The sequence below is a fragment of the Cervus elaphus genome, chromosome 28, assembly GCF_910594005.1.
Source record: "Cervus elaphus chromosome 28, mCerEla1.1, whole genome shotgun sequence".
Lineage (NCBI taxonomy): Eukaryota > Metazoa > Chordata > Mammalia > Artiodactyla > Cervidae > Cervus > Cervus elaphus.
The window spans coordinates 51,174,667-51,189,466 of NC_057842.1; the positions used below are offsets into that span (position 1 = coordinate 51,174,667).

At 42.9% G+C, this 14,800-nt stretch overlaps 1 pseudogene; it reads left to right on the forward strand.

Annotated features, from left to right (window-relative positions):
* Positions 1–384: 384 nt before the first annotated feature.
* Positions 385–3,207, forward strand: LOC122685415 (annotated as a pseudogene).
* Positions 3,208–14,800: the final 11,593 nt, after the last annotated feature.

A 14,800-nucleotide genomic window follows, 5' to 3' on the forward strand; every position in this document is an offset into this window, starting at 1 on the left:
TAGTAATTTTAATACCAAATATTAGATATGTGATGTTTGGGGGGGGGAACCCCATGAAAGTAATTAAAATTGATCAATTTAATTCATTGGTCATTTATTTTAAAATAAATGTTCTTATGCTGATTATAAAATCATTCTGAAATAGGGCTGGCATCAGCAGTGGAGAATAATTTTTAATCATTTAGAAATTGGGAGCCATATAAGACAAGTCACTGAGGTGAAATTCAGCAGCCATGAGAAGGCAAATGGGGACTTATTAAAAAGCAAAGTGTTGGGGCTTAGACCTGGAGAAGGAGTCGTGACGTGCAGGAAACCACTATAACCACTCGGGCCATGCTCTCTGGCCCCTGCTGCCCCGCCCCGCCCCACACGCCCCCCCCACCCCCCACCCTTGCCTACGGTGCACATTAAAGATCCAAAACCATGACTGACTACAAGTACTTCACAACCAATAAAAAGGGAGAAATCTTGGAATTGAAGGCTGAACTCAACAGTGAGAAGAGAGAAAAGAGGAAGGAGGCTGTGAAGAAAGTGATTGCTGCTATGACTGTGGGGAAAGATGCTAGCTCTCTCTTTCCAGATGTCGTGAACTATATGCAGATGGACAACCTTGAACTGAAGAAGCTTGTGTATCTCTACTTGATGCCAAGAGTCAGCCAGACATGGCCATCATGGCTGTCAACAGCTTTGTGAAGGCCTGTGAAGATCCCAAACCTCTGATTCAAGGCTTGGCAGCCAGAACCATGCGGTGCATCCGGGTGGACAAGATTACAGAATATCTCTGTGAGCCCCTCTGCAAGTGCTTAAAGGATGACGATCCCTACATCCGGAAGACAGCAGCCATCTGTGTGGCAAAACTCCATGACATCAATGCCCAGATGGTGGGAGATCAGGAATTTCTGGATTCTCTGCGGGATCTCATTAGCAGATTCAAATCCAACGGTGGTAGCTAATGCTGTAGCAGCATTATCTGAAATCAGTGAATCTCACCTCAATATCAACTTACCCGATCTATATCCACAGAACACTAATAAGTTACTGACAGCCCTGAGTGAGTGTACCAAATGGGGACAGATTTTATCCTGGACTGCCTGTCTAGTTACAATCCTAAAGACGACTGGGAGGCTCAGAGCATCTGTGAGCAGGTAACTCCCAGGTTATCTCATGCCAACCCAGCCGTGGTGCTTTCAGCAGTAAAAGTCCTAATGAAATTTCTAGAGTTGCTACCCAAGGACTCTGACTACTACAATATGCTGCTGAAGAAGCTGGCCCCTCCTCTTATCACTTGGCTGTCTGGGGAGCCAGAAGTGCAATATGCCTGAGGAACATCAACCTAATTGTCCAGAAAAGGCCTGAAATCTTGAAGCAGGAAAGAAAAGTTTTCTTTGTGAAGTACTATGATCCCATCTATGTGAAACTAGAGAAATTGGACATCGTGATTCGTTTGGCATCCCGAGCCAGCATCACTCAGGTTCTGGCTGAACTGGAAGAATATGCCACAGAGGTGGATGCTGACTTTGTGTGCAAAGCTGCGCGAGCCCCTGGGTGGTGTGCCATCAAGGTGGAGCCATCTGCAGAGCGCAGTGTGAGCACGTTGTTGATCTCATCCAGACCAAAGTAAATCATGTGGTCCAAGAGGCGATTCTTGTCATCAGGGACATCTTCTGCAAATACCCCAATACATATGAAAGTATCATGGCCACACTGTGTGAGAGTTTAGATTCACTGGATGAGCCAGACGCTCGAGCAGCTATGATTTGGATTGTGGGAGAATGTGCTGAAAGAACTGACAATGCAGATGAGTTACTAGAGAGCTTCCGGGAGGGTTTTCATGATGAAAGCAGCCAAGCGCAGCTCACTCTGCTCACCGCCATAGTAAAGCTGTTTCTCAAGAAACCATGAGGAACACAGGAGCTGGTACAGCAGGTCTTGAGTTTGGCAACACAGGATTCTGATAATCCTGACCTTCGAGACCAGGGCTATATTTATTGGTGCCTTCTCTCAACTGATCCTGTCACAGCTAAAGAAGTAGTCTTGTCTGAGAAGCCACTGATTTCTGAGGAGACAGATCTTATTGAGCCAACTCTATTGGATGAGCTAACCTGCCACATTGGTTCTTTGGCCTCAGCATACCATAAGCCGCCCAATGCTTTTGTGGAAGGAAGTCATGGAATCCATTGGAAACACTTGCCAATACACCATGGGAGCACCGATGCAGGTGACAGCCCTCTTGGCAGCATTGCCACTAACCTGGAACAGCCTCAGGTTATCCCCTCCCAGGGTGACCTTCTGGGGGATCTTTCAAACCTTGACCTTGGTCCCCCAGTCAATGTGCCACAGGTATCTTCCATGCAGATGGGAGCAGTGGATCTCTTGGGAGGAGGACTAGATAGTCTGGTGGGACAGTCCTTCATCCCATCATCGGTGCCTGCAACCTTTGCCCCTTCCCCCGGTCCTGCTGTGGTCAGCAGTGGTCTGAATGACCTGTTTGAACTTTCCACAGGGATAGGCATGGCTCCTGGTGGATATGTGGCTCCTAAGGCTGTCTGGCTGGTAAAGGTTAAAGGCCTGGCGATTTCAGGAACATTTACTCACCCCCAAGGGCACATCTATATGGAAATGAACTTCACCAGCAAAGCTCTGCAGCACATGATAGACTCTGCAGTTCAGTTTAACAAGAATAGCTTTGGTGTCATCCCCAGCACCTCTGGCCATCCACACACCACTGACACCAAAGGCATTGATGTCTCCCTGCCTCTCAACACTTTGGGCCCAGTCATGAAGACGGAGCCTTTGAACAACCTGCAGGTGGCTGTGCAAAACAATATTGATGTCTTCTACTGCAGCTGCCTCATCCCACTCAATGTGCTTTTCGTACAAGAGGGCAAAATGGAGCGCCAGGTCTTCCTCGCAACATGGAATGATATTCCCATTGAAAATGAACTTCAGTTTCAGATTAAGGAATGTCATTTAAATGTTGACACTGTTCCCAGCAAGTTGCGAAACAATGTTTATACTATTGCCAAGAGGAATGTAGAAGGGCAGGACATGTTGTACCAATCCCGGAAGCTCACTAACGGCATTTGGATTTTGGCCGAGCTACGTATCCAGCCAGGAAAGCCCAATTACACACTGTCACTCAAGTGGAGACCTCCCGAGGTCTCCCAGTACATCCATCAGGTCTACGACAGCATTTTGAAAAACTAATAGACTGGTCTGGTGCCCTCTGGCTACGCTGTGATCGGTGCAGGCCAAGAACTCTTAACTGGAAAAAGTTGTTATTGCCATGCAGAATCTGAACCCGGACACCCTGAGGCCACCCGCCAAGGCAGTGACTGGTTTAACCTGTGCTAACGCGAGGGCAATGCCTGTTGGAGAGTTCTGGCTTCCTGTGAACGTCTGTAACCACCGCTCCAATCACGTCCCGCCTCGTGCCACCTGCTGCCATCTGTCCTTACCTGTGGCTTCTCCATGCTGCCCTTAGCGTGGCTGGCAGTTTTGAGTGTACTCTGATATTCTGCAATCAAGAGTTCATTTCAAAAGCAGAAAAAGACAAAAAAAAAAAAAATACTAAAGCAAGGAAAAGTGTCACTGAGACGTCAACTGCACTTTATTGTTTTATATTTTTGTATATATGAGAAATTGAGGGAATAGTGTGTAACTGAGAGAAGTGTTAAAGCAACCGCACGGTCCTGGAGGAAAGAGACGCGGTTTCTTGCCACCCTGTGGCAGCCTTGTTCTTAATCACTTTTTTTCTTTCCAAACTCCTTTTCCTGTGATTCCTCCTAGCCCCTTATTCTCATCTCATTTGATAATCTGCAGCTAGGAATAGTGGTCTTCCTTGAATGGTGCTGGAGGGTGTAGGAAATGGGGCTTGACAGTACCGAGGCGCCATCCAGAACACTGTCAAGGCTTTGGAGGGAGGCAGATCCTTCTGTAAGAGTGGATGATTACGACTCACTTCTCAGAAGCTGTGCTCAAGTAAGTGTAAAGTCAAAGACCAAGTTGACAGCAGGTGGATCTGGGAGAGAAGTGACATCCCAGCCCAGGCCAGGGTCCTCAGAAGAAAGCCACACTAGGTCTATGAATAGTCCCTTAATGTGGAGGAAGAGACCCCAGGACCCCATGTGTGCCCTTGCAATCCATGCATACACGTGTGGAGTAAATTTAACCTCATTTGCATCAGCATGTGTGGTCTATCATCTCATTCATTTCTTTCATTATTTTTATAAGACCTGAATCAATAGACCACACCAAAAAGTTCTGAACCAGATGATAAGCATAGTCAGAAGTCTGTGGCCTTCTGGGACAAAAAACAGTGGGACAAAATCATGTCAGCAGCAGCTCCTACACTAACCACCAGCTCAGTTTCCAGCTTAGAAATTAAAAAAAAAAGGTACTAATATCCTGGGGCCAGGTTTTAACTCTGAATCCCAGCTCCCCTCCTGCTCTTTAAAGGAAGTAACACCATCAAAAGAACTCACAGTTTAGGGTAACAACCACATGGGACTCTATTCTACTTCACTGCTTATTGTCTATTTAACTTTAAGCTCACTTTCTTTATTAGCAAAATGGGTAACACCCATTCTGTGCACCTTCCAGCACTGTTACAAAAATAAATAATATATGTAATGACACTTTTCAAAGTATATATAAAAGTGCCACCATAATGTTAGATAAGGTCACATATCCACCATCAACATCTATGGAACTGTCAAACATAAACAAAGGTGCAATTAAATATCATATGGTGATGTTTTCCTGAATAGTGGTCTCTCACACAGGCTTTTAGCTACCAATGCCAGTAAAACACAATGCAACATATTGGGTTATTTTTTAAAAACGGTTTCTTCACTTTTACAATATGGCAACAACAAAAAGATTTATTCATCCCTCATTTAGAGTACTCAATCAGATAGAATTTGATTGTCACCATCATTATCAATCACTGGAGTGATTGATATTTAGAGTGGCAAATATTATTGCAGAGGCCCCTGTTTTTTTTAAGACAGATGTTTCCAGGTGAGAACTATAAGACAAGCTACCCTTGAGTTTACATGGAAAAGACTCAAAATCTTGTCAGGAATAGAAAAGTTGAACAGAGCAATAAACTTCAAGAATTTAACTTGGAGAAAATGTAAGGTTTACAAACTCATAGTGGATTACATTTTTATATTATCAGAGTAATAGAACATGCTTGTCAACAAGGGTATTGCCATAGAAGTTTTGATAACAGATAAGAACCAACCTAAGAGATAGATCAGGTGGTTGGTTTCTTTTCTTTCTTCTCAAAGATGTTGTGATGAAATCTTGTTTATCATACTTACTAACATACTTACTTGCATCCTTCTAAAATCTTGGCCACTGTGTCTCCCACTTTAAATTCTCTAAAAGTTCTCTTTCAATTCTTTTTCTCATATTCATTCCTTTGGTCTTCTGTGAGAGATTTTAGGGCATGTACTCATTTACAGGCAACACATTATTTATTTTTTTTCTTTTTGCATGCAGCACTAACTCTAAGGTCACTTCCAGTTCTAAAATGTATAATCAATGACATTACACGTGTTTTTTAAAAGTCTGATCTGTTGAATTTCTGAGTGAGTTTCCAATTTAATGTGTAGACACATGACATTTCATCACATCATTCTGACCACTCAGATTACAGAAGGAGGAAAGATTGTAAAAGGTGCTGTAACTCCCATCATATCACTTGTTGAGCACTTACTACAAGCCAGGTCTGGTTTAAATGTTTTTGCATATGTCATCCCCATGAAGCCTTCCAGCATACAGTGGAGGGAATTATTATTGACAGAACCCTCATTTTACAGAAGGCGCAGTTGAGGATTAGAAACATTAAGGAACCTGCCCAAGGATATATGCCTAATAGTAAATGACAACACTGGAATGGAATTGGGACTGCCTGTCTTCAGAACCCCATGAGACTCTCTTGGGCAAGAAGTGGTCCAGCCTTAGCTTTATAAAAGCCAGCTTCTTTGCTAAGTAGCAACTGAGGTCAGTAGATTTTATCAAAGAGAAAACATGAAGCCCAAGCAGTTTTTCTGAGTTAATAGGGGTTCTTTTTGTGATTTGGTTTTGTTTGCTTTGTTGTTGGTTTTTAGTTTTTGTTGGTGGTAGTGGTTTGATTTTTTTTGTTTGGCTCTTTTTTTTTTTTTTTTTTGAGATTTAAACTGGTTAAGCCAAAGATCCTAAAAAGGGACTAACTCCTTGGAGACACTGTAAGTTTCTTCTTTCCTCCTTTCCTCCCTCCTTCCTTCTCTTTAAACCCTTGGGACATCGGCAAACATTTGTCCAAACAAAAACAAGCTTGGATTTCTGTTCCTTCACACTTTAGCTGAAAACATCCAGAAATGTTCACAGGAACTTATGTGACTATCAGAGTAACTTATAACAACACAAGCTCTGCGAGAGCAGGGATGTTTTAATATTTTATTCGCTACAGCCTGCCAAGCTCCTAGACTGGCCCCAAGCACACAGCAGGCGCTCAATAAAGATGCTCTGATTGGATGAAGCCAACTTTAAGTGGCAAGGGTGAGCCGGCTCTCTGGGGCTCCGGCCTGCTTCTTGATCCTGACACTCCCCTTAGAAATGCAGACGGGGTGGGCTCCCTACCTGTTTTAGACCATGCTCAGGGGTCCAGAACCTCCCTCTCCTCCCCACCTCTCCGCAGCTGGAAGCAGCTGCGCGCGGTCTGGCCAACAGAGCTTGTCTGCTAGGACTCCAGTCTTGCAGAGAAGAAGGGCGTTCGAGGGGAGGACAGAGAGCACTCAGGTTTCCGCGGGGCCGGAGCTCCAGGGCCCGGGCGGCGATACTGGGCCCGCCGGGAGCTCGGGGCCCGCGCGGGGGACCGTCAGGCCGGGCTCCACCCGCCGCTCCTCCCAGGGGCGGGTTGACCGACCCGGGTGTCACGTCGCCCTGAGCATCTTCTCTCCACCCCCAAGGTATAGAGTGGGCTTCGGCGGAAGCATCGGCGGGACGGAGCGGAGAAGGGCGGGTGGCCAGTGGGTTTCATACACAGGAAAGAAAATGGAAACACAGATGGGAAAAGAAAGGCAGAACGGCTTTCAGAGAAGCAGCAGCCGCAGCTCAGAAAGCTGGAGCGCGCGGAGCTCATGCATCCGGCATCTTTCCGAGAGGAAAAATGCTGAATCAGAACGGCGAAGGCGAGGCATGGATCGCTGCGTTGTGCTTCCCTAATCAGGGGTGCAGGGTGCCTTTTCTAAACTAAAAAAGCCAGAGTTCCTCACCCAAGTTGATGCCCTCGCCCCCTCAGCTCACACCGCGTTCCCGCCTCTGGTCTCTGGGTTAACCTTGCATTACTCATCTGTCACAGGGCGCGTGCAAGGTTGTCAGAACTCTGCCGATGCCCTTAGGAAGTTAGCAGATGTCAGGGAACCGCGGAGAGCGGGGAGAAGGGAATGTGGGCTTTTGTGCATCAGCCCAGAGCTTCTCAGAGTCCTTGGGAAATTCTTCCTAAAAGTTCTTTCTCTAGCAATGAGAGAGAAATGCACTCTCTTAAACTTCTTAGGAAGGTTTGGCCCAAAGTTTTGTATCTTTATTTGTAGTGGAATCTTCTTATTAAAAGGCCCCTGAAGCCACTACTAACAGAAACAGGCGTAAACATGCAATTGTCTTTATTTCCTGTATGCACAGAAATTTCACTGAACTTAGCTCAGTGCAAATGTAGGAGCCAGGTGTTTTCAATGAATGTTTTCTGATTTTTCTAATGTTGCATTTTCTTTTTAACCTGTTTCCTAATATAACTTAGTGGGTAGAGATGTGGAAAGGGGGTACCACCTGACTGGTATGACAGGATAGGGAGCCCACTATTTGTTTTTCATTTGGATCACGACATCTGTTTTTTTTTTTTTTTTTTTTTTTTTTACGACATCTGTTTTATGTCACAACTGAATTGGCCTTTTGCAGAGCAGACATACCCTCATCTATTGCCTCGTGGCTATGACAAGATAGTTATAAGGTCAGGATTGCTTGACTCCTAGCCTAGCACAACTTATTAAACTGCACAGAGTAATATATTCCAAGAAAAGAGCTTGGGGAATAAAGAACCCTCAGTGTGCAGCCCACCCAATGTTTCTGAAATACTAATGTTGATTGTTAAACAGAAATTGAGATTGAGTAGGAAAACCATCACCCACTCCACTGTTCTTGCCTGGAGAATCCCAGGGACAGGGGAGCCTGGTGGGCTGCCATCTAGGGGGTCGCACAGAGTCGGACACGACTGAAGCGACTTAGCAGCAGCAGCAGCAGCAGCAGGAAAACCACCGGGCACTTTAAAGAGGAACCTGGTATGGTCCTATGGGTCCAAGATGCTACGAGGGAATGAATTTCATGTTTGGTGTCAGCCTGCTTTCTTCAAACCCCAGAAATGGATTTGGGGAGAGGACTACTGCAATCTAGTGATAAGTCTAGCATCTCGTTAGAGTTGAGCCTGTACCTCTTAACACAAGTGACGGGCTAAATGTGTAAGGTGCAGCAAGTGTTCCACCAGACACCAAATTTCTCAATTAACTCGATTGGTCCCATAGTACGATATGGGGGTTCCCTCTACAGAACCTTTGAAAGCCCACTAGATCCAGTGGTCAGGGCAGTGTCTGCTCAGAGGCCCTAGGTGCCCCGGGAAGGAGAGTCACAGCTCCCAATCCACAAAGGACAAACGATGGGACATGCCCCGAAGACACCGGGACCCTTCTACCTGTCACCATGACGCTCCTCCTGCATGCCACCTGGAAGGAAGCAAGGCTTTCCCTTACCTCGCGTCCCACACTCACCCACCCCCAATCCCCTCTGCATTTATTTTTAACACTCTGATCCTCAGACGTGAAATGAAATAAATACAGGTGGGGGAAATTGGAGACAGCAGGAAATGGGGAAAGAGGGCGGAAGACTTGTTCATGCCTCAAGCCTGAGGAAAAGAAAGAGCTTTTGTTAACAGCCTACTCTGCTTTAAGCAATGTTTGGGTGCTTCATTGTATTAAACCCCCACAAGTGCGAAGATAGAGAGTATCATTCTCCCACTTCACCAATGGGGAAAACGTGGGTGGGAAAAATGAGGCTCAGAGAGGTTGGTGACTATTGAAGTCACACAACTAGAAAGTGACAGGGTTCGGAGTAGACCCTAAACTGTCGGATTCCTCCAGGAAGGTAGCATGCTTGACCTGTGAGGGTGGAGGAGGAAAGTCCGCATGCCTCTGTCCCCGCTGTGTGTCTAGCTCCTGGCTACCCTGAAGAGGGGGAACTTGGACTAAAACGATCAAAGGCTGTGCCCCAGGGATATAAAGAGATACCTGGGCCTCTTACAGACGTGCTGGGCCTCGCAGATGGTCTGCTCCCCTTCTCTCCCCATCCTCTATCTCCATGTCTACACTTTCTCATCCCAAACTAGGGGTCAAATGCTAGAGAACCCCAAATGCTAGGGTTCCAGAACCATTGACATGTATCCTTTTTCTCCCTGGGGTACCACCTTTTCACACCATACCTGGGTTTCTTCTTTCTATCCCATGCTAACGGGATTGGGGATGTTATAAAGATCCCTTGACCAGCCCTGGTGTCTGAGTGATTCCCTAGGTCCAGCAAAGGGACCAAGTTTCCAGAGCCTTGAAGACAAGGGCTAACACCCCAAAATACGGACTCATTTTCCACTCTACTTTCATTGGCCGAGCAGCTGCCAAGAACAAAGGCCGCATCTCCCGATACCTGGCAAACAAATGCAGTACTGTCTCACCAATCAATTGCTTCTCCGAGATGCCCACCAGTATTTTGGGGGAGAAGCTTCGAGAACAAGTTGAGGAGCAGCTGTCCTTCTATGAGACTGGAGAGATTCCCAGAAAGAATCTGGATGTCATGAAGGAGGCAATGGTTCAGGCAGAGGAAGCGGCTGCTGAGATTACTAGGAAGCTTGAGAAACAGGAGAAGAAACGCTTGAAGAAGTTCGAAAAGGCTGGCTGCAATTGCCCTGGCTTCTTCAGAAAATAGTAGTGCCCTGGAGGAGTGTGAGGAGACAAGCGAAAGACCAAAAAGAAGAAAAAGCAAAAGCCCCAGGAGGCTCCTCTGGAGAATGGAATGGAAGACCCATCTGTCTCTTTTTCCAAACCCAAGAAAAAGAAATCTTTTTCCAAGGAAGAGCTAGTTAGTAGTGATCTTGAAGAGACAGCTGGCACTGGAAGTCTTCCCAAGAGGAAGAAATCTTTTCCCAAAGAAGAACCAGTTAGTGACCCTAATGAGTCAGAAAACAAAAGGGTCCCCAAGAAAAGTGGAAATTGTCTTCCAAGGAGGAGCCACTCAGCAGTGGACCTGAAGAGGCTACTGCCAGCAAGAACAGCAGCTCCAAGAAAGAGAAAAGGCTCCGAAAGTTATCCCAGGAAAGTTAGAACGGACATCTTCCTAGTGGGGCATAACTTACGAAGGTATTCCCCATCCCATCCCCTAAAGCTCAATAAAAATTAAAAGAAAAAAAAAGATCCCTTGAAATATAGCAGCAGATGCACATCTAAGGCCCAAACTAAGTGTGGCTTCAAGGTCTGCAGAGTGTAGGGAAACACTGCCTCGGGTGGGAAGCAGGATCGGGTAGATGACTGGAGATGCTTAGGCAGACTCGGGGGTCTCTATCTTTGGAAAGGGCAGGGGGAAATGGAAAGGGAGGAGATGGAGAGGGAGAGAGAGAATGGTTCTGATGCAGGGAAGACTTTATGATTATAGAGAAGTTTTTAAAAATTAGATTCAACTGTGTAAAAATTAATGTTGACAAAATGACAGTCTTTAAAAAATTCCTGTGACTTAGAGCTAATTATCATGCATCACAGTAACAGTTGTATTTCATTAAATTTCATAATAACTTGGGTACATTTTATTTAATTAATAAAACTCTTAACTCTTTCTGTATACTCAAGTAAAATAGAGTGGCTCACGGATCCAAGTATTTGGCATGATTACTGATTGCAATAAACACACACACAAACATACATACAAATATACCCACGTACTTCCATACAAAAGCAACCTGTTTCACTGTGCCCTGCCCGGCCCTGACAACCAGATGTTCCCAGGTCAGGTGACCTCTCCTTAGCATAAGAACGGTTCAGATATAGTAGAGGATGATGGAGTATACTGAGCTTCCTTTGGCCCATCTCACTCATCTGTGTGGGAGAGTTTGTGGTACTGAGGAAAACTCCTTCACCTGGAAACTAGTATTTAACAAAGCCCCACAGTTGACTGAATAAAGCTTGCCAGTGTGCTTTTAGAATGCTTACTTTCTCATTAATTTATAGGCAAACAATAAAACATAATAATCAGTATATAAATTGAAATTATCAAATTAATCAAAATATGTGCCAAACATAAGCCACTATATTCATATGAGACTATTTAACACTAGCAGATTTTCAGCAATGGACTCTCTTCTTAAAATAAAAAGCTTATAGATTAGGTGGGCAAAGAGTCAAGTGATTAAAAATATATATATATTTTTATTTTAACTGTTTTTGCCAAGAAGGAACATAAATTTTTCAGAAATTTTCTTGTTTAATCTTATTTAGGATTATACCCCATATAATCCTTTAAAAGGATATGAAAAAAGAGATAAACTAAGGCAAGCTAAAAAGGATATGAGATAGGTTAGAATTACATTAATTAAATTGAATAATAGCAATATAAATAATTATTGTATGTTATCAAGGACATTTTCTCTAATCAGCATTCTAAGGCAGCTCTGTCCAATAGAAAAATGAGCTACCAAGGCAAACCACATATGTAATTAGTAGCCACATTTAGAAAGCCAAAAGGAACAGGTAAGATTAATTTTAATAATATATTTTATCTAATCATTATATAAAAATGATCATTTCCATATGTAATCAACATAAACTTGTAATTAAGGCACTGATTTATTTTTTTATATTTAGTCAAATTCAAAATGTTGTGTATATTCTATATTTACAGTGCATCTCAATTCAGACAAGCCAATTTTCACGTGTTCAATAAGCCACATGTAGTTAGTGGCTGCTGAGGTGCTAGGGAAAGGTCAATTTCACATGCATACTATGCTACTATATTAGATGATAGGGAAAAAATGATGAATAAAACATGACTCCTGTCCCCAATGAAGGCAAAGCGTAGGAAGTCTTTTGAGCTAGGTATCTTCCTAGGGGGTCCAGGACCATTAGCCTATATGTATCTTTCTCCAAATTAGAGACTCTCTCCTTCCCCAAGCCACTTCACTCCCATCTGTGAGAAAATGAATGTAATATGCTGGTTCTATTAAAATAAGATACTCTACTACCACCAGTCAAAAACTGTTTTTATAAATATATAAACCTATGATGCCTACAAAGTAAATGAAACACCCTCCCCTAGATGTAGGGCTTCCCTGGTAGCTCAGACAGTACAGAATCCACCTGCCGTGCTGGAGACCTGGGTTTAATCACTGGATTGGGAAGATCCTCTGGAGAAAGGGATGGCAATCCACTCCAGTATTCTTGCCTGGAGAATTCCATGAACAGAGGAGCCTGGTGGGCTACAGTCCATGGGGTCGCAGAGAGTCAGACATGGCTGAGAAACTAACACTACAACCCTACAACAAAACATCATCTGAGCCTCAGTTTGCCCCATACTTTGAGATAGGTACTGTTCTTATTACCCTTTTACCAAGGGGGAAACTGAGACTTAGAGCCCTCAACCAAAGTTACACATTGCAAGTGGCAGAATGCAGTACAATTTATATAACCATAAACCCATAAATATTAGGATGTAACTCCAGGAAGCAGAAATCTTATGGGTTTTGTTCTTTGCTATGGACACTGTAATGTTTTGTTGAGTGAATGAATGACTTAAAGTTGAACACACCTGATCATTAAAATAAAGATTGCCCAAAGACAGGTTCAGTAGAATGGAAGGAGATGAGTGGATCAGATGAAAAATAATGAGATCTCCCAATTAGTTGGGCCACAGCTTGGAGAGAAAATCTACGGGAACTCATAGGTATGAGTGCATGTGTATATGGACGGGGTGAAGGCAGGTATCCACAATTGCTTTATTTTGTGCTTTGTGACTATTGAAGCATTCTTAATGATTTTACAATTTGTTAGCAGCAGATTTTTTTCCCCAGATGATTTTTTCTGATATTTAACTTGAAAATACTAACTGGTAGCCATAAAGCTGGTTCATTAGATTCATTTAATCCCATCATCATGACTATGGTTACTGAAAAATAGTTGAGGATTATTATTTCAGGATTTATTTCTAAAAATAATCAAAATTGTGTGAAATTGTCATTCAGATGTAAATAAACTCATCATCTGTTCCTTTGATTTATTCTCCACATCATGCTCCTCTTTGCCATATACATATTCTTATCACTTTTCAGACTTCTTAACACTTTCTTTTTTCTTTAAAAAAGTCTAATTTCATTGAAACTCATTCCTTCTTTTGCTTGTCCTAGTCATCATGAATAAATTGTGTATGTATGAAGGTGTCAGTGTATATAGATGAACAATGTGTATCAGAATACATTAAACTGACACTGTCAGTCTTCTTTCAACACCAACCTCACAAGCATAAATTTCCTTTTTTTTTTTAAAGAAAAAAAAATATTCTTACAAAATGACATTCTCAACTACTTAAGACCAGTTTTCTAGGGTTATATTCCAAATCAGTGTCAAAACTTGCAATTTAATAAATGAGAAAGTTTTCTACCCAGAAAAGTTTCAAGGGAAAGTATTGATTACTTGGGTGGATGGAGTCACTCCAGAGGTACCACATGATGAAAGACAGGGATAGTGCAAGGTGTTTCCTGCAAAACAGTTTTTATTAAGTTAGTCTTATTTAAGCATTGGCTTTTTTTTTTTTTTTCGGTTGCACCATGTAGCATGCAGGATCTTAGTTCCCTGACCGGGGATAGGACCCAAGTCCCTTGCAGCGGAAACATGGAGTCTTAGCCACTGGATTGCTGGGGAATTCCTTAAGCATTGATTTTTGTTGTAATATTAGAGGGAGCTGACCTGGATAAAAATGACCCTTAGATATAATAAAATCATATTTAACAATTGAGACACTGTTTATATAAAAAGTTCTTTAAAATAACCTCCTGAGTAAATATTAATAAGATTTAAAATATGAACAATTTAAAAATAATGCTTAAAAGTTTTCAATAGCTAATATTTACCAGCCATCAGTGAATTCATATTTTCTTCCTATATATTTAACTAATGAGTAGTGTCTATTAAGGACAGGAATATAAGTATATGGAATTTTGTGAACCTTGTGAAGCACTAAACAGTATTGGACACCAGCTTTTCATGTTTGGCAGTCATATATCTGGAGGGCAAGCAGGCCGTCACCCGCCATAGCTAACAAGACAAGATGAAGATCAAGGAGATTATTTTCCTTGACATGAATTTATTATTCAACTGATGAATTTCTGAAGTTTGAAATTAGGTGAATTGATCAAGTAAGGAAGTTCTTAAAAATATGACGGATTCACAAAATTTTACTTAGGATTTTCACAGATGCATCAGTTTGCCTTTACTTAGAATACTAACATTTACAGCAGATGCTAAGTATTTGGTTTTGATTGACAACAGGAAAACAGTCACAGCCAAGATACCAGGGATCTTACTCTGTCAGATTTTTACTGATATGAGTGAAAATTTTAGATTAAAGGTTGCAGTTTACTTTCAGAACTCTTTCTACACATAGTATTATTTCACAGATAACTTCCTTTCCCACTCTCTGAAATCTCCATCTTCCTCAGAGAAGTTGAGAGCTGGGA